At 43.0% G+C, this 19,450-nt stretch overlaps 2 pseudogenes; one reads left to right on the top strand and one right to left on the bottom strand.

Annotated features, from left to right (window-relative positions):
• Positions 1–368: 368 nt before the first annotated feature.
• Positions 369–19,450, bottom strand: part of LOC122199783 — a 28,771-nt pseudogene continuing 9,689 nt past the window's right edge.
• Positions 3,734–3,828, top strand: LOC122203145 (annotated as a pseudogene).

Below are 19,450 nucleotides of genomic sequence, written 5' to 3'. Positions count from 1 at the left end.
AAGAAGAAAAGCAGCGGAGGAGGAGGAGGAGGAAGGAGAAGGAAGAAGATGAGGGAAGGAGGAGTGGGAGAGGGAGACAGAGAGGGAAAGGGAGAAGAAGAAGAAGAAGAAGAGGAAGAAGAAGAAGAAGAAGAAGAAGAAGAAGAAGAAGAAGAAGAAGAAGAAGGAAAGCAGCGGAGGAGGAGGAGGAAGGAGGAGGAGGAAGGAGAAGGAAGAAGACGAGGGAAGGAGGAGTGGGAGAGGGAGACAGAGAGGGAAAGGGGGGAGAAGAAGAAGAAGAAGAAGAAGAAGAAGAAGAAGAAGAAGAAGAAGAAGAAGAAGAAGGAGGAGGAGGGGGAGGAGGAGGGGGAGGAGGAGGAGGAGGAGGAGGAGGATGAGGAGGAGGGGAATTTTAGTTTTCTTCCTGAGGAGCTATCTACTCACTGCACAGTGGAGGTGACCTCCATGCATGTCCCCTCACTCTCAGAGTTCACAGTTCAGAGAGGGGCATAGCCAGTCCACACCAAACTCACAATATGTTTTCTGATTGTGGTGCTCATTTCCTGTGCTATCCGTGATTTTAGCATTTGGGATTCTCTGCAGTGAGAAAAGGAGGGTCCAGTTCCTTCTCCTGTACCATGAGCTACTTAGGCTATCCTTTCCCTCACCCTGATTCACCTTGCACACCTGAGTCCTAGGCATCTGAAAATGAGTGAATGAGGTAAAGCCAACAGAAAGCAAGAAGGGAGGGATATATGGGCACCCACCAGGACCCATTCAGGGTGGAGCTGAGCCTGGAATATTCAGGGAAGGGGGAGCCGTGTCCTTGGCCCTGCAGGCTGCTCTGCTCCTCTGTTTTCTCTCCCCAAGTAGTTCTACGTGACGATAGGGAAGAACTGTCCTCCCCAACCCTACCGAGATGGTCAGGCCTTTGGGTGGGAGTTTGTTCCTTTTCCTGTCTCTGCCCTGAGGCTTCCACCTGGAGCTGGGAGACTCTGCTCACATTGCCTTCCCTCTGAAGGGCTGACATGAAGGCTTCCACTTTCGAGCCTTCAGTGGTCTCTGTAACAGGTCTGCTGATGGTCTGCCCTCCTGAAACCACACTGCTGCCCCTGAGAGTTACCGGTGCCCCTGGAGCTGCCAAGCAGTCAGGCCCTGTGGGTGCTGGGATCAGAAAAGACTGTGTATTCCTCAGCACACAGCATGTGTGGGAACCATGCTGCTCGACTCCTTCCCCACCAGTGTAAGCAACAGACGTGGCTGCAGACACATCAGCAACCATGGGAAGGCTCTGGATGCTGAGCCGATCTTGGTCCCCTTCTCTGTGGAGATCCATGGCCTGTGCCAAGTGGAGAAAACAGGGAAGCAGAGAAGAGCATAAGTGAGACTGGAAGGGACTGTCACTTGCCTTCCTGAAGCAAACCACTCAAGAGTTTATAATTAGGAGAGACTTTGAGGTCATCAAGTCCAGCAGATGCAGTAATCCCTGCTCTTGCACCCCCACAGCACTCACCCCACTTTTTGCGCATAGTTCCACTGCCAGAAAAGAACCACTACCATTCACCAGCGACCATCCTCACACTTTTATCTCATACACATCTTAGCATTTCTGCAAAACAGTTTCCTAAAAGTGAGGCTGCTGGTCAAGAGCTATGCCATTTTACAGTCTTATGCTTAAGAACAAAATGTGCACATATACACAGGGCATGCTGCCAGGCCACAGATGTATACAGAAATCAAGGAAAGACTTTCTACTATTTGAAAGTATCCCACAGCAGATCAGATTGCCTGGGCTGTCATGGTCATCGTTCCAGAATGCACTGGACAGCGGGGATGCTGTTGAGGGCATTACAACACTGGGTATGAGATTAGAGGAGGTGACATCTAAGGGACCACAGATATTCAGAAGTACTTGGAACCTTTCCAAGGTAGGAAAGTCTATACACTGTGCCTTATTTGGCCTGAATCCTTCCAAATGAACTGCCTTCTCCCGCTGAGCCTCAGAGAGAAGCCTGGAGGAGACTTAGCAGCTCTTCCAAATCACCCTGGCCCTTCTCCAAGAGTCTCTGCAGAGACTTACTGCTGGGTTCTTCTTGTTCTCCCCCTCCAGCACAGGAATGGAGATGATGTCACCCGCCGGCTGGGCCAGGGTCCCACTGTAAGCCTTTACTGGTGGCCTCCGCAGGTACACTAAGTCTTCCCAGCATGCAAACAGATCTTCCTTTGCATCTGGGGGATGCACAATTGTAGGTAAAAAGAGCGTCCAGTGACAAGCTTCAAGTGGAACTTTTTTTTTTTTGTAATTGTAGATGGATATCTTCACAAACTTCAATGGAAGCAGCCTGTTGGGGAGCAAAGTGGAGGATTAGGTTGGGGCAGATGGGAAGGAGGAGTAAGGGGATCTCTAGGGCTAGTCAGAATTTAATCCTCTCTTGAAGCATTCCATGAGTCCTGTCCACTTGATCTCAGCCCTCATATCCACCTCCTTAGCACTGACAGGTGCAGTCTGAATTCAGGGTACATCATTTAACTCATCGCACTCCTGACTAAAGCTTGATGGCTCCTGGGGCGTCAAGGTGGTTCAGTTGGTTAAACATCAGACTTCGGCTCAGGTGATGATCTCATGGTTCATGAGTTAGAGCCCCATGTTGGGCTCTGTGCTGACAGCTCAGAGCCTGGAACCTGCTTCAGATTCTGTGTCTCCCTCTCTCTCTGCCCCTCCCCCATTTGCTCACACACACTCTCTATCTCTCAAAAATAGATAAATGTTAAAAAAAAAAAAACCTTGATGTCTCCTGACCACCTCCCAAAACTGTAGGAATTAACCCCTCACTGCCATGCAAGGCCTCCTACTATTTTTTCCCAGCTTTTCTTCCAGTCTTATTCCCATAACACTTCTTACATAATCAACAACCACTTTCCCAACAAAGCCTTGTGGATCCTATAGCTGTGTCTGATTTCTCCTCCTCTGAATCCACCCCACCACTACTGGTCTGGCCACGGAGGGCTCTGTGTTATGGGGAATCATGTGCCTGATGGTCATGTTCCTTCTGGATACATCTTACAGGGAGGCACTAAAATTCCTGGACTCACCTGGTCAGCTCCAAGCTCTTTGTGGACTTGAAGCCCTTTCCCTGGGTATCTTGGTCATTTCTGGCACTGACTGCATAGCTCACAGCTGGCTGTGCCAGCAACAAGATATCAGGTATTGTTAGGTTTTGGCTAGTGTATGCAATGCCCACTGTCACCACTTGCACGCTGTTGTGCACATCAATCACTTCTCCTCTTTTGTTGATCTGTTGTTGGAAGAAACAGGAAAAGGGCCTTATCTTACATTCTCTTGCATCTGCACTCCTCTGCTCTGCTCCTAGATAAAGTGGCCACCGCAGTTATTGGCCTGTGGCAAGAACTCAAAGGGATGGTAGCGTTCCCTCACAGGTAGTTCAAGCCCTGTATCAACAGAACTGATTCACATCTCCCTCTGCAATATGACCTGTCATAGGAGCCAAACCCCCCTTCCTCAAGGTGCATGTGTTATTTTCCTACCTAGAAGTGCATGTGATCACTATTAAAATAACAAAAACATGCACAGCTTAAGACCCAGCAATTCAACTTCTGAAAATGTATTCTACATTTACTTGCACACACACAAAGTTGTTCATCACCATAATTTCAATAATAAGACACTGGACATAACTCGAGCACTTCTCAGTAAGTGTCTAAGTAAACAAACTTAGAATTTTCCCCCCAAAATATCGCTTCTCAGCCTTTTGGCTAAGATCAAGTGTAGAGTTTGTGCAAAATGAACGTTTTATTAATTTTTATTTTTAAAAAGCTTTTTCACCTCAAAAATTCTAATGCAAAAAAACAATGAAAGGCAAAGGGATCATTCTGGACTAAAGGATTAAAGAGGTGTGACAATCAAGTGTAATCCATGATTCTGGATTAGGAAATACAGCTATTATTCAGACAAATGAGAAAATGTAACACACATTCTATCAATATCAAATTTCAACAAATTGCATCATGGTTGCATAAGCAAAAGTCCAAGTTCTGAGAAGATGCATGAAGAATTTAAGGATAAAGGGTCATAATGCAACCACTTACGCCAAACTGTCAAATAGTTGAGCAAGATTAATCATTTGTGTCTTGTGTCTGCATGTGTTTACTGATCCCTAATCCTGCCTGTACATTTCAATCAACTGGAAGCTCAGACGCGTCTGCTGCCCAGAGAGCCTTAGTCATTCCACAGGAATCTTGGGAGTGGGTACTGGGTACAGTGTTTCCTACACTTTGTGGGTAATTCCAAGGACTTGTCGAGGTTGAGAATCAATGATAAATCATGCAGCTCCCTGGCTGGTCCTCATGTGTTTCCTTTCCCCTCCTCTCCCACACTCACAAGGTGTGTAGTTGCTCACACCCAACATCTGGTTTGTACTGCCATGACCCACACCTTCATCCAGAAACCAGTACAGACTAGAAATTCCTTGAGCTGAAATCCAGAAAACCTGGGCCTCAGCCACCTGATGGCATGAGAAACTCACTTTACTCTCTGGAACTCAGTTTGCTCCTGAGCAAAATGGGGATGTCTGTTGTGCCTGCATAGGAAGGTTGTTGTGAGGCTCACAGGAAATGGACACCAAATTGCTTTTTGCTTTGGATATTGGAGATAATCAGAAAAATAAGAAGAACTGTGGAGCCTCAAGTTCCTACGACACACTGAACGAGAAAAAGCAAGCTGCAAATGGCACAGCCCGTGTGAAATCATGTCGAACATCCATATGTACGAGATGAGAAGACTGCACTGTGCCTCCCAGAGTCATAAAGCATTTAGTAAGCATATAGGAGGGGACAGAGGCATCTGGGAGGCTCAGTCGGTTAAGCTTCTACCTCTTGGTTTCACCTCAGGTCATGATCTTGCGGTTGTGAGTTCGAGACCCACATCAGGCTCTGCACTAACAGCGTGGAGCCTGCTTGGATTCTCTCTCTCTCTCTCTCTCTCTCTGCCTGTCTCCTGCTCTTTCTCTCTCAAAATAAATAAGTAAACTTAAAAAAATAAGTAAATATATAGGAAAGGACAAAACCTGCATGAGAATAATGACCAAATTTGAGATAGTGGTAACTGGGGAGAAATGGAAATGCAACAAGGGAAGTGTGTCCAGAAGAGTAAACCATATTCATATTTGGTTTTTGTTTTCCTCTAAACAATAATACCTCTGATGCAAGTATGGGAGGGATCAGCCACCTGGTAAAACTGGGTGTGTACATAAGTAAGTGAAAAAAACAAAACAGAACAACTGTATGTCTCCTCTACCTGCTGGAGATGTCACTGAAGACTCTCTGTGCACTCAGCATGTAGCAGGTCTTCAATAAATTGCTGTGGACAGAAAAGAATGAAAGGGAGGGAGGAGGAAGGGGTAGAGCACCTCACCTGTATAAAGTCACTCTCAAATATGAGCAGGTGCTTCAGCAGGGCGTACTCCCCCTTGCACAGCAGCCCCTGCAGCTTCCCCACAGACTTGTTGAACATGTGCAACATCTGGAAGCTTCAGGAGCCATCACACAGCAACTTCAGGTCGCTGTCCATGGCTGCCTGTCACTAACACACCAAGAAAAGGGAGGCAGGTTACTTCTTGCCCTTAAACTTAGACAGTTTCCTGCAGCCAGCCTCCCCACACAAGGAGCTCATGAGCACACACATCCTGTAGCGTTGTGATTCAGACAGAGGAGTCCTTTGGGCAGATTCGGCCCCCAGCCCTATACAGTCTGTCAGCATGTGGTGCCTGTGTAAGAGCCAGAGGAAGGCATCCCCAGCACCCGGACGACCACACAGCCCAGAGCACAGGCCAGACTGCAGACCCCTCCCCTCACCCCTCAGCCAGCTGCCTTTGTGCAGTGAATGACTTGCAGGACCTTGTGCAGTGAATGACACACAACTGTGCACACAGTCCCTGCTGGCTCCTGACTCTCTCACAGACCTCAGGCCTAAAACAGCTCACTACTTTCACTGTGGACTCACCACGCCCAAGGAAAGTGTCCATCACTTCCATCTGAGCAAAGACAAACCACTTTATGTGAGCTTTTCACTTACTCCACCCTTCGGAAGGCTTTTCCATGTAGACCTATGTCCCCTTCCTCCTTGCTCTGGATCAGGATCAACCCAACCCTGACCACAGTCTGGATCCTCCCCTGTCCTGCTCGGGGTTCCCCTGTGTCAGGTTCTCCCCCACACTCCTCTGCCCTCACCTTCTCGGGGATTCCCGCCCCATCCAGGGCAGACTCCTCCATCCAATTATGATGAGGCTGTCCCCGCACTTCCTAAGGTCCAGGTCAGGTTCCTCCTCAGGGCTCTAACCCTGGTCTAGGTCATGGTCCCACTCTGTTGTACCAATCTCACTATGCTGCGCAGGGTGCCCCCTCTCCGGAGACCCCACAACCCCTTTCCTCGGAACCCCCCCGTGTAGAGGGATGTGGACTGACCTCAGGGCCTTCGCGTGGGCACCGCCAGTCCAGGACCACACCGACGTCTGAGAGCTGAGGTGGAGCGGCCACCGGGAGCCGTGCCCTCTGCGTCCCCACCCTCCTCCTGAACAAAAGCCCACCTGAATGCCCCCTGGAACTTCCACCTCCCCACCCCCTAGGCTGCCTTTACAATTTTCCTGTCCATTGTGACCTGTAGCTATCATGCAACACTGTATCCTCATCCCAGTAGCCACCTCCTCAGAAAGGGACATCAATCTGCCGCAAACCCGGCCAAGCCATGAGGGAGAGGACAGAGCCATGCTGAAGGGGATGGAGAGGACGCATGCGCAGACACCCCCTGCGCAAGGCCTGCACGCTTACTTCTGTGGGCACTAGACTGCTGCGCATGCGCAAATACGGCCCACACTGCTCCTCTGAGGTCAGGCCAGCAGGTGCGCAAGCGCAGTCACTGTCTACCCACAGCCTGGGAGCCTCTGAGAGCCATAGGTCAGGAGCGGATGTGCACACAGACGCCACAGTCGGGAGCGCATGTGCACACAGACCCCACTGTTGTGGGTTCTGTGGGGTGAGACTGAGCGCAAACAAGAAAGCGACCCTTCTGGGCTTTACCAAAACGGAGGGAACAAATATGGTGCCCGAAAGGTGCTCCTGTCTCTGTCTGTTTCCTGCTACTTTCTGTCTCATCTCATTGTGCACCAAAACTGCAGTAGGTGGCTGATGTCAGCCTTCTCTGACCATCTCAGGTAAGGTAAGGAGACACCAAAACGTGGGAGAACCAGAAAACCAGTTAGGTGAAGGCGTGCAAGCAGTGTTTTCCGACAATAAGGTGTGATAGGAACATAGTGTGTTACGATGACCTAAGGGTCTTTCTAGTGTCTATATGAAAATTAAAAAAAGAAAAAACAAAAAGAAAACCTTAGTTTTTACAAGCTAAACAAATTACTCCTTGTGAAGAGCAAGTATTTGGAGAACTGCTTGAGGGCACCCATCTGGGATTTGCGATGCCCGGTAGCTAACAAGTCTCAGCGGTTCTTCCCAGCATTCTGTAAGTGTCCTCTGTGGCTCTGGTCCTCAGGAAAACAAGGAAAACAGAATTTACTAACCTGCTTTAAGGTCGGCTTTGTTTATTCACGCATACAGTCTGGTGTAGAGGACAGCAGCCTCCCGGTGGAGCCCTACTGCAAACACTCTATGCAGAAAAGTAGTGACTCCCCGTGGGATGTGCACAGTGAATCCCAGAAGCGTGGCTCTCCCTGTCACCCAGCAATGACAAATATAAAGATGGAACCTAACGGAGGCTCTGGCTACATCTGTCAAACTGCCCAAGCCACGTAACCACTCTTCAGACTCTTTGGGGCTCTTTGGGGTTGGTGAGGAGAGTTGTCCTGACTGTGCTGTTCCCTAGCCCCCACTGGATCATCCTCACAGACGCACCTAGCGGAAGTGCACGATAGGGCAGGATGAGATCTTAAGATCTGGGCCCCAGTGTCCCCATTTCACTTTTGGCTCCCTTGATCTTCTCTATTCTTCATTCTCTGTTTTATTCATCTTGGTTTCAATACTTCATTTTTACCTTTTTTCTGCTTGTGCATTAGTTTTCCAAAACTTACTACTCGTTACAAGTTTGTATCCTTTAGCATGTCCCTACCCTACTGCTGCCCTGCCCCTGTTAACCACTATTCCACTCTCAGTTTTTACGAGTGCGGCTTTTTTAGATTTCATATATAAGTGATGTCATGCATTGTTTGTCTTACTCTGTCTGACTTATCTCACTTAGCAAAATGCCCTAGAGTTACATCAGTGATGCCCCAAATGCCTTCCTTTTCGTGCCCAAATAATATTCCATTGTACATAAACACCACATATTCTTTATCCATTCATTCATTGACAAAACATTAACATCTTAACTCCTGTGAATAATGCCTCACTGAATGTAAGAGTGCAGAATTTTCTTTGAGATACTGACTCTATCTTCTTTGGTTATATTCCCAGAAGTAGGATTATTAGATCATATGGTAGTTCCTTTCCTTTTTCTTTTTCTTTTTTCTTTTTTTAAATTGTTTTAGGAACTTCCAAACTGATTTCCATACTAAGTGAACCAATGTACATTTTACCAACAGCACACAAGGGTTCCATTTTCTCCACATTCTCCTCACCACTGACCACGTCTTGTCTACTTCATGGTAGTCATTCCAACAGGTATGAGGTGATGTCTCATTGTGGTTTTGATTTGCATTTCCCTGATAATTAGTGATGTTGAGTATCTTTTCAAGTACCTGTTGACTATCTGGATATCTCCTTTGGAAAAAGTTCTGTTCGGTTCCTGTATCAGTTCCTGTTCAGTTTTTGATCAGATTGTTTGTTGTTGTCCAGTTGTATGATTATTTATATGTCTCAACTCCTTATCTGACATATGGATTGCAAACATTTTCTCCCATTCCATAAGTTATGTGTTTATTTTGTTGTTTCTTTTGCTGTGCAAATTCTTTTTAGTTTGTTGTAGCCCCACTTGTTGATTTTTACATTTGTTGCTTGTATTTTTGTGTGTCATATCCAAAAAAAAATCATTGTCAAGATCAGTGTCAAGAAGCTTCTTTCATGTTTTTTTTAGTTTTTTTTTTTTTTTTTTTTTTTTTTTGGTAGAAGTTTTAAGGTTTCAGGTCTTATGTTCATCTTTAATCCATGTCACATGACTTTTTTTTAATGTTTATTTATTTTTGAGACAGAGAGAGACACAGCATGAACAGGGGAGGGTCAGAGAGAGAGGAAGACACAGAATCTGAAACAGGCTGCAGGCTCTGAGCAGTCAGCACAGAGCCCGACACGGGGCTTGAACTCACGGACCGTGAGATCATGACCTGAGCCGAAGTCGGACGCTCAACCGACTGAGCCACCCAGGCGCCCCGCATGTCACATGAATTTTTGTGAGTGATATAAGGTAGAAATACAAATTCATTTTTCTCTATATATGGCTATCTAGTTTTCCCAACACCATTTGTTGAAGACAACATTTCTCCATTTAGTTTTCTTGGTTCTTGGCATGTCCTCTTGGTGAGGATGTGTGGCTATAAATTCTTTCTTGTCCATGGGTATCTGTACAAGTCAGCAGACTCTAGTTTTTTCCCAACTTCACCTGAGAGGGTGTGGGGCAGGTTTGCTGAATCCAGCTCTTTACAATGCCCATACTTACATCTGTCTGCCTACATCTGTAAGCAGATGTTCATGCGGGTGACTCCCTTGGAGTTTGGTGTTGGGTCCAGCCACTTCCACAGAGTCACTTTTGATCATGTATGAATGTTTTATTTATTGTTAATAAAGAGGAAGTTGCAAAGGAGGGACACCTCATGCCACCATGATGCTGACTTCCATTTAAAATAGATTTAACATTGTTTTAATGTGCTTAAACTTTAAGTCAGAATAAATAAGAAATAGAGTTAAAAACCAAAATTATAATACTGTGTTCAATGTTCTTCATTATTGGAGATCTTTATAGCTTCATATGACCTACAGTTACTGTCTATGATCTTTTCATTTCAACCAGAATACTCCCTTTAGTGTTAATTGTTGGGCACATCTATGGTAATGAAAGTCCTGGGCTCTGCATATTGAGATAAAAAGAGTATTTATACACATATGAGAGACTTCAAAAAATGATATCAAATACAATTGGATACTTGTATCTGGAGCTTAAAGTTGTGGCTTGATCTACAGTTAAATTTTTAGAAGATTGTGGGTGCCTGGGTGTCTCAGTCTGGGTGGCTGACTCTTGATTTCAGTTCAGATAATGATCTCATGGTTCATGGGATCAAACCCCACGTTGGGCTCTGCCCTGACAGTGCATAGCCTGCTTGGGATATTCTCTCTCTCTCTCTCTCTCTCTCTCCTCTCTCCCTCCCTCACTCTCTCTCCCTCCCTTCCTTCCTCCCTCCCTCCACTAATCATGACCTCTCTCTTTCTCTCTCTCTCCCCCAAAATAAATTAAAAATGTGGAAGATTTTAACATATAGATGGTATTTGAAAATATGCGGATAAAGAAAATTTCTCAGCAAAAGAGTATAACACAAATAAATGAGCAAGCACAGAGGGAATTCAACATATGAATTTTAAGTTATGGGAGAGGAACAAAAAAAGATGGGGGGAATAAGAAAGAACAGTCACAGAAGTAGTACATTTATAAGGTGGTTAAGCAGACTCTTCTAAGGGATGAGAGAGGTCTCAAAAGGAAGAGGCATTATGTATGGAAAGTGAGGACTGAGAATTTTTTGTAAAAGTTCTCAACACAGAGTTAGTGTTTTCCTGGAAAGGGTGGAGTTTTTGGCCTGAGGAGGGTGCACACCATACAATGACGGTGGAGGGAATGGTTTTATAAAGAAAGAGAAGCATTTGTGCATGAAAGCAAAATTACCCTGAAAAAAGCATTTGTGAAAAGGTGAGAAAAGGTGGGATGTTAATGGGGTATGTGTATTTTTGTTAGATGGTAAAATTTATTGTCTGAGTAACTTTGAACACTTGTGGGAAGTGTCCATCCACTAGTGGACAAAAATCTGTATCATTGATAGTCTGAGACTAAAATGGAAGGGAACTAGGGAAACTGGACATATCAAGATTCAATAAGAAAAGCATTTACTGTAGGAGGGAAAAAGGCAGATCATTGCAATCTGATAAGCATTTAAAGAAATAGAGGCCAGACAATGTGCAAGATCTCACATGGGAACTTATCTTGATTACATTTCAGTTTTTAAGTCCAGGATAATGCCATCAGATTTTTTTACTATAAAAAGTGAGGATAGGTTTTGAAGAATATGTCAAAGGCATTTCATAGTCCTTTTGCAAATTGGAATTGACAACTGACTAAAGTCATAGGTGGATTTGGCATCAGATTTAGTATCTAGGGAGTAGGATATGATCAACTTATTATGACCTTGTCCTACCTGTTTGTCTTTGGTTTAAGATCACTAAGCCTGTAGTTTGGAATCTGACACATATGTTGAAAGGCAGGTTAGATCTGTCCAGGTAGTTGGAGATAAGGGCAAAGGAGTGACAGATATTAGAGTCTCAGATGGCAAAGAGCAAACAATAAGATACAAGTTAAAATTTAAAAATTGCTGTTGTCATAGCTTTTTGAGCTATAGGGACTGATACAATGTCATACTTAATAGTATGGCTAACCAAATTTGTAATTTCATATGGTTCCATTATAGATGACAACAAAGTGCAAAATATGGTTAGGGACAAGTGAGATTAAAAAAAAAATACATTACAGGAAAGAGTCAAAGACCTGATGTGTTGTCAAATTGGTGAGACCAAATGGCAGACTTAGGTATAAAACAAACAAAGAAACAAACAAAAACACAGGTGTCATCTATAAGGGAGACTAGGTAGTTCAGTGAATAGTCTCAGTGAGGGATGATTTAGTTTGTACTTCCCTAATATGAAACTTTAAAGATGTTTCCAAAATGGAGTGGGAGAAAAATATTCTCAGCAGCATTAAGAACAAGGAGTGGGGCACCTGGGTGGCTCAGTCATTTAAACGTCTGACTCTTGATTTCAGTTCAGGTTATGATCTTATGATTTTGTGGGTTCTAACCCTGTGTCAGACTCTGCTGGCAGTGTGGAGCCTGCTTGGGATTGTCTCTCTGTCTCCCTCTCTCTGCCCTTACCCACTCATGTTGTCTCTTTCTCTCTCAAAATAAATAAATAAACTTAAAAAAAAAAGAACAAGAAGTATAGCATGCCCACACACTGGCCTTGAAATACAATGGGAGAGAGATACTAAGCAATTCAACCTAAATTAGTCCCAGGTTGATTTTTTTAATTTTTTATCTTTTATTATTATTTTATTTATTCTAAATGAAGTATAATTAACATACAATGTTGTATGAATTTCAAGAATACAACATGTTGATGCAACGATTCCCACATCACACAATGCTCACCACAATACGTGTAGTCATAGTCTGTCACCATACAGTGTTCATACAGTATCATTGACTACATTTCCTATGCCGTACTTTTCATCCCCCTGACCTACTTGTGTTAAGTACAGTACTTCTGGATTGGAAGATTGCACATCTTAATCCTTTTTATCTATTTTATCCATTCCTCACCCCCACCTTCCCAGTGGCAACCACCAGTTCTCTATTTTTAGCAGTCTGGCTTTTGTTTCTTGGTTTCTTTGTTCATTTATTTTGTTTGTTAGATTTCACATATAAATGGAATCATATGATATTTGCTCTCTCTCTTCTGAGTTAAGTCACTTAGTAGGATACATACTAGATCCATCCGTGTTTTTCAAATGGGAAGCTCTCATTCTTTTTTATGGCTAATATTCTACTGTATGTACACACATCTGCTTTATGATTTATATATCAGTCGACACTTGGGTTGCTTCTATATCTTGACTATTTTTTTATTTTATAGAGAGAGTGTGTATTAGTGAGAGGAAAAGGTGGGAGAGAGAGAGAGAAAGAGAGTGAGAGAGAGAGAGAGAGAGAGAGAGAGAGGATCTTAAGCAAGCTCCCTGCTCAGTGCAGAGCCTGAGGTAGGACTCAGTCCCACAACCCTGGGATCATGACCTGGGCTGAAATCTAGAGTCAGATGCTCAACCAGCTATGCCATCCAGCACCCCTACTTCTTGAGTATTATAAATAATGCTTGTACAAACATAGGGTGACTCTGTCTTTTTGAATTAGGACTTTTCTTTGTGTAAATACACAGCAGTGGAATTAATGGAGCATATGGTATTCTTATTTTGAATTTTTTGAAGAACCTCCATACCGAATCCACGAGTGGCTGCCCCAGTTTACATTCCCACAATAGTGCACAAGGGCTGCTTTTCTTCCACAGCCTTGCCAACTGTTATTTCTTTTCTTTTTGATTTGATTCATTCTAAAAGGTATAAGGTGATATCTCATGGTAGTATTTTTTTTAATGAAATTTATTGTCAAATTCGGTTCCATACAACATCCAGTGCTCATCCCAGCAGGTGCCCTCCTTAATGCCTATGACCCACCCTCCCCTCCCTCCCACTCCCATCAACCATCAGTTTATTCTCACTTTTTAAGAGTCTCTTATGGTTTGGCTCCCTCCTTCTCTAACTTTTTTTTTTCCTTCCCCTCCCCCATGGTCTTCTGTTAAGTTTCTCAGGATCCACATAAGAGTAAAAAAAAAAAATATGTTATCTGTCTTTGTCTGTATGACTTATTTCACTTAGCATCACACTCTCCAGTTCTATCCACGTTGCTACAAACGGCCATGTTTCATTCTTTCTCATTGCCAAGTAGTATTTTATTGTGTATATAAACCACAATTTCTTTATCCATTCATCAGTTGATGGACATTTACGTGCTTTCCATAATTTGGCTATTGTTGAAAGTGCTGCTATAAACATTGGGGTACAAGAACCCCTATGCATCACCACTTCTGTATCCCTTGGGTAAATTCCTAGCAGTGCTACTGTTGGGTCATAGGGTAGATCTATTTTTAATGTTTTGAGGAACCTCCACACTGTTTTCCAGAGTGGCTGCACCAGTTTGCATTCCCACCAACAATGCAAGAGGGTTCCCAATTCTCCACATCCTCTCCAGTATCTATAGTCTCCTGATTTGTTCACTTTAGCCACTCTGACTGGTGTGAGGTGGTATCTCAGTGTGGTTTTGATTTGTATTTCCCTGACACGGAGCAACGTTGAACATCTTTTCATGTGCCTGTTGATCATCCGGATGTCTTCTTTAGTGAAGTGTCTATTCATGTTTTCTGCCCATTTCTTCACTGGATTATTTGTTTTGAGTGTGGAGTTTGGTGAGTTCTTTATAGATTTTGGAACTAGCCCTTTGTCTGATATGTCATTTGCAAATATCTTTTCCCATTCCATTGGTTGCCTTTTCGTTTTATTGATAGTTTCCTTTGCAGTGCAGAAACTTTTTATCTTGATGAGGTCCCAATAGTTCATTATTGCTTTTAATTCCCTTGCCTTTGGAGATATGTCAAGTAAGCAATTGCTGTGGCTGAGGTGAGAGAGGTTTTGTTTTTTTTGTTTTGTTTTTTTTGTTTGTTTTTGTTTTTGTTTTTGTTTTTGTTTTTGCTTTCTCCTCTAGTGTTTTGATGGTTTCCTGTCTCACATTCAGTTCCTTTATCCATTCTGAGTTTATTTTTGTGAATGGTGTAAGAAAGTGGTCTAGTTTCATTCTTCTCTATGTTGCTGTCCAGTTCTCCCAGCACCATTTGTTAAAGAGACTGTCTTTTTTTCCATTGGATATTCTTTCCTGATTTGTCAAAGGTTAGTTGGCCATACTTTTGTGGGTCCAATTCTGCAGTCTGTATTCTATTCCATTGGTCTATGTGTCTGTTTCTGTGCCAATACCATGCTCTCTTGATGATTACAGCTTTGTATTAGAGGCTCTAGTCTGGGATTGTGATGCCTCCTGCATCGGTCTTCTTCAATATTACTTTGGCTATTCGGGGTCTTTTGATATTCCATACAAATTTTAGGATTGCTTGTTCTAGCTTCGAGAAAAATGCTGGTGCAATTTTGATTGGGATTTCATTGAATGTGTAGATAGCTTTGAGTAGTATTGACATTGTAACAATATTTATTCTTCCAATCCATGAGCATGGAATGTTTTTCCATTTCTTTATATCTTCTTCAACTTCATTCATAAGCTTTCTATAGTTTTCAGCATACAGATCTTTTACATCTTTGGTTAGATTTATTCCTAGGTATTTTATAATTCTTGGTGCCATTGTGAATGGGATCAGTTTCTTTGTCTCTATGCTGCTTCATTATTAGTGTATAAGAATGCAACTGATTTCTGTACATTGATTTTGTATCCTGCAACTTTGCTGAATTCATGTATCAGTTCTAGCATACTTTTGGTGGAGTCTATCTGCTTTTCCGTGTATAATATCATATCATTTGCAACCAGTGAATGCTTGATTTCATCTTTGCCAATTTTGATGCCTTTGATTTACTTTTGTTGTCTGATTGCTGATGCTAGCACTTCCAACACTATGTTAAACCACAGTGGTGAGAGTGGACATCCCTGTCGTGTACCTGATCTCAGAGGGAAAGCTCTCAGTTTTTCCCCATTGAGGATGATATTAGCTGTGGGCTTTTCATAAATGTTTTCTATGATGTTTAAGTATGTTCCTTTTATCCCAACTTTCTTGAGGGTTTTTATTAAGAAAGGATGCTGAATTTTTTCAAATTCTTTTTCTGCATCGATTGACAGGATCATATGGTTCTTTTCTTTTATTAATGTGATGGATCATATTGATTGATTTGTGAATTTTGAACCAGCTCTGCAGCCCAGGAATGAATCCCACTTAATCATGGTGAATAATTCTTTTTATATGCTGTTGAATTTGATTTGCTACTATCTTATGGAGAATTTTTGCATCCATATTCATCAGGAATATTGGCCTGTAGTTCTCTTTTTTGCTGAGTATCTGTCTGGTTTAGGAATCAAAGTAATGATGGCTTCATAGAATGAGTCTGGAAGTTTTCCTTCCCTTTCTATTTTTTGGAACATCTTCGGAAGGTTAAGTATTATCTGTGCTTTAATTGTCTTGTAGAATTCCCCAGGAAAGCTTTCTGGTCCTGGACTCTTATTTGTTGGGAGATTTTTGATAATTGATTCAATTTCTTTGCTGGTTATGGGTCTGTTCAAGTATTCTATTTCTTCCTGTTTGAGTTTTGGAAGTGTGTGGGTGCTTAGGAATTTGTCCATTTCTACCAGGTTGTCCAGTGTGTTGGCATATAGTTTTTCATAGCATTCCCTGATATTTGCTTGTATTTCTGAGGGATTGGTTGTAATAATTCCATTTTCATTCATGATTTTATCTATTTGGGTCTTCTCCCTTTTCTTTTTGAGAAGCCTGGCAGAGGTTTATCAATTTTGTTAATTTTTCAGAAAACCAACTCTTGGTTTCATTGATCTTCTCTACAGTTTTTTTAGATTGTATATTGTTTATTTCTGCTCTGATCTTTGTTATTTCTCTTCTTCTGCTGTGTTTGCGGTGTCTTTGCTGTTCTGCTTCTAGTTCCTTTAGGTGTGCTGTTAGATTCTGTATTTTGGATTTTTCTTGTTTCTTGAGATAGACCTGGATTGCAATGTATTTTCCTCTCGGGACTGCCTTCATTGCATCCCAAAGTGATTGGATTGTTGAATTTTCATTTTCATTTGTTTTCATATATTTTTAAATTTCTTCCTAATTGCCTGGTTGACCCATTCATTCTTAAATAGGGTGATCTTTAGCTTCCATGATTTTGAGGTTTTCCAAACTTTTTCCTATGGTTGATTTCAAGTTTCATAGCATTGTGGTCTGAAAGTGTGCATGGTATGATCTCAATTATTCTATTCTTATGAAGGGCTGTTTTGTGACCCAGTATGTGATCTATCTTGGAGAATGTTCCATGTGGAGTTGAGAGGAAAGTATATTCTGTTGCTTTGGGATGCAGAGTTCTAAATATACCTGTCAAGTCCATCTGATCCAATGTATCATTCAGGGCCCTTGTTTCTTTATTGATCTTGTGACTAGATGATCTATCTATTGTTGTAAGTGGGGTATTAAAGTCCCCTACCATTACCACATTCTTATCACTAAGGTTGCTTATGTTTGTGATTAATTGTTTTATATATTTGGGGGCTCTTCTGGAATTTCTATGATACGGATATTGTTCAGTTTGATTGCATCACTTAGTTCTCTAATTCTCCCCTCATACTCCTGGATTTTTTTAACTCTCTTTTTCTCAGTTTCCTCTTTTTCCATAATTTCATCTTCTAATTCACCTATTCTCTCCCCTGCGTCTTCAATCTGTGCTATGGCCGCCTCCATTTTATTTTGCACCTCATTTATAGCATATTTTAGCTCCTGATGACTATTTCTTAGTCCCTTGATCTCTGTAGCAATAAATTCTCTGATATCTTGTATGCTTTTTTCAAGCAGAGTGATTAATTTTATGACTGTTATTCCAAATTCTTGTTCCATTATATTGCTTAAATCATTTTTGATCAATTCATTAGTTGTCGCTACTTCCTGGAGTTTATTTTGAGGTTCTCCTCATTCTTCTGTTTCTTCATTTTGGGTAGTCCCTGAGGTGGCTCCAAACTTCAGGGTACTTCCCCTGTGCTGTCAGGAATAACTTGTGTTTGTGGGTGGGGCCACAGACCTGATGTCTACCCCCAGCCCACTGCTTGGGCCACAGGCAGACTGGTGTGTACCTTATTTTCCCCTCTCCTACAGGCAGGACTCACTGTGGAGTGGTGTGGCCCCTGTCTGGGCTACTTGCAGACTGCAAGGCTTTTGGTGCTGCTTTGATGGGATCTGGTGTATTAGCCAGGGTGGATCCACAAGGTGCATAGAAGCAGAAGGGGCAGGTTTAGCTCCCTTTGCTGTAGGTGGTCCCCTGGGGGAGGGGCCCTGCAGCACCTTGAGGGAGGCTGACCCATCAGAGGGATGGATCCACAGAAGCCCAGCATTGGGCGTTTGTGCGGTGCAAGCAAGTTAGGTGAAAGGAACTGGTTCCCTTTGGAATTTCAACTGGGGATGGGAGAGGGAGATGGAGCTTTTCAGGGCCTTTGTTCCCCTGCCGAGCTGACCTCTGTCTTCTAGGGCTCAACGACTCTCCCTCCTGTTGTCCACTCACCCTCCCCGCACTCCGAGAGCAGAGCTATTGACTTTTAACATTCCAGATGTTAAGTCCTACTGGCTGTCAGAACTCATGGAGTCTGGCCCCTCTGTTTTTGCAAGCCAGACTTCAGGGGTTCTGCCTTGCCCAGTGGGCTGCCTCTTCACTGCTCTGGCTCCCTCCTGCCAGTCTGTGTAGGACACACCTCCTCTCCGCCTTTCCTGCCCTCTTCCATGGGCCTCTTTTCTACGCTTGCCTGCAAGAGTCCATTCTGCTAGTCTTCTGGCAGTTTTCTGGGTTATTTAGGCAGATGTGGGTGGAATCTAAGCAATCAGCAGGATGAGTTGAGCCCAGTGTCCTCCTACACCACCATCTTCCTCTCACTGTAGTCTTGATATGATATCCTGGATGATTAATGACATTGATTATTTATTTACTTATTCATTTTTATTCACATGTAATTAAAATATAGTGTTGTATTAGTTACATATGTACAATATACTGATTCACCAATTCTATACATTTCTCAATGTTCATCAAGAAAATTGTAATCCTAATCCCCTTTATCTATTTCACCCAAACCCCACCAACCTCCCCTCTTGTAACCATCAGTTTGTTCTCTGTATTTAAGATTCTTTTTATTAGGAAGAGAAGATGGCAGCCAAGTAGGAGAACCCTAGGCTCATCTCCTCCCACCAACACAACTAGATAATTATCAAATCATTCCAAAGACCCCAGAAATCAACCTGAAGACTGTCAGAACAAACCATACAACTAAAGGGAATGAAGAAGACACATTGTAGGACATAGGAAGTGTGGAGATGTGTTTTAGGGGGGAAATGGATTTCCGGTGTGCAGATCAGAAGGAACCGTTGTTGTAGAGAAGGGTAAGAGGGAATAGAGTCTGCATCGGAATGCACAAAGAGAACATTTCCTCAAAGCCATTGACTGGGAAAATAGAGGAGCTGATTTTTGTGAGGTCTGACAACCAGATGAGCTTAAAGCCTGGAGTTTTAAAGGTTAGTGAACATGGTTTGGATAGAGCCCTGAGGGTGCTGCCCTACTCCTGGAGAGAAAGCCTATGGAAGATGGCAAGGAGAAGTGTGTAAGATTCCTAGGGTAGACATTGTTCACATATTCCTGGAGCACATATTTGAGAGGTGGCATTTAAAGAGATGTCTTTCTGAGACAAAGGAGCCCACAGGCACCATTTCCCTCCACCCAGCATAGATTCAGAAACACCTGCTGAGAACAGCTAACCCTGACACTGATGCCTAGCTTGCTTGCTGGAGGTCCCATGCCACTGTACTCTGGTGAAAATTCACTTCTTGGTCAAACCTGCATTGGTCCCAGCCTGAT

The sequence above is a fragment of the Panthera leo genome, chromosome A1 (assembly GCF_018350215.1).
Source record: "Panthera leo isolate Ple1 chromosome A1, P.leo_Ple1_pat1.1, whole genome shotgun sequence".
Taxonomy (NCBI): Eukaryota; Metazoa; Chordata; class Mammalia; order Carnivora; family Felidae; genus Panthera; species Panthera leo.
The sequence above is the reverse complement of the archived record's forward strand: the minus strand, read 5'-3'. Positions and strand labels throughout refer to the sequence as shown.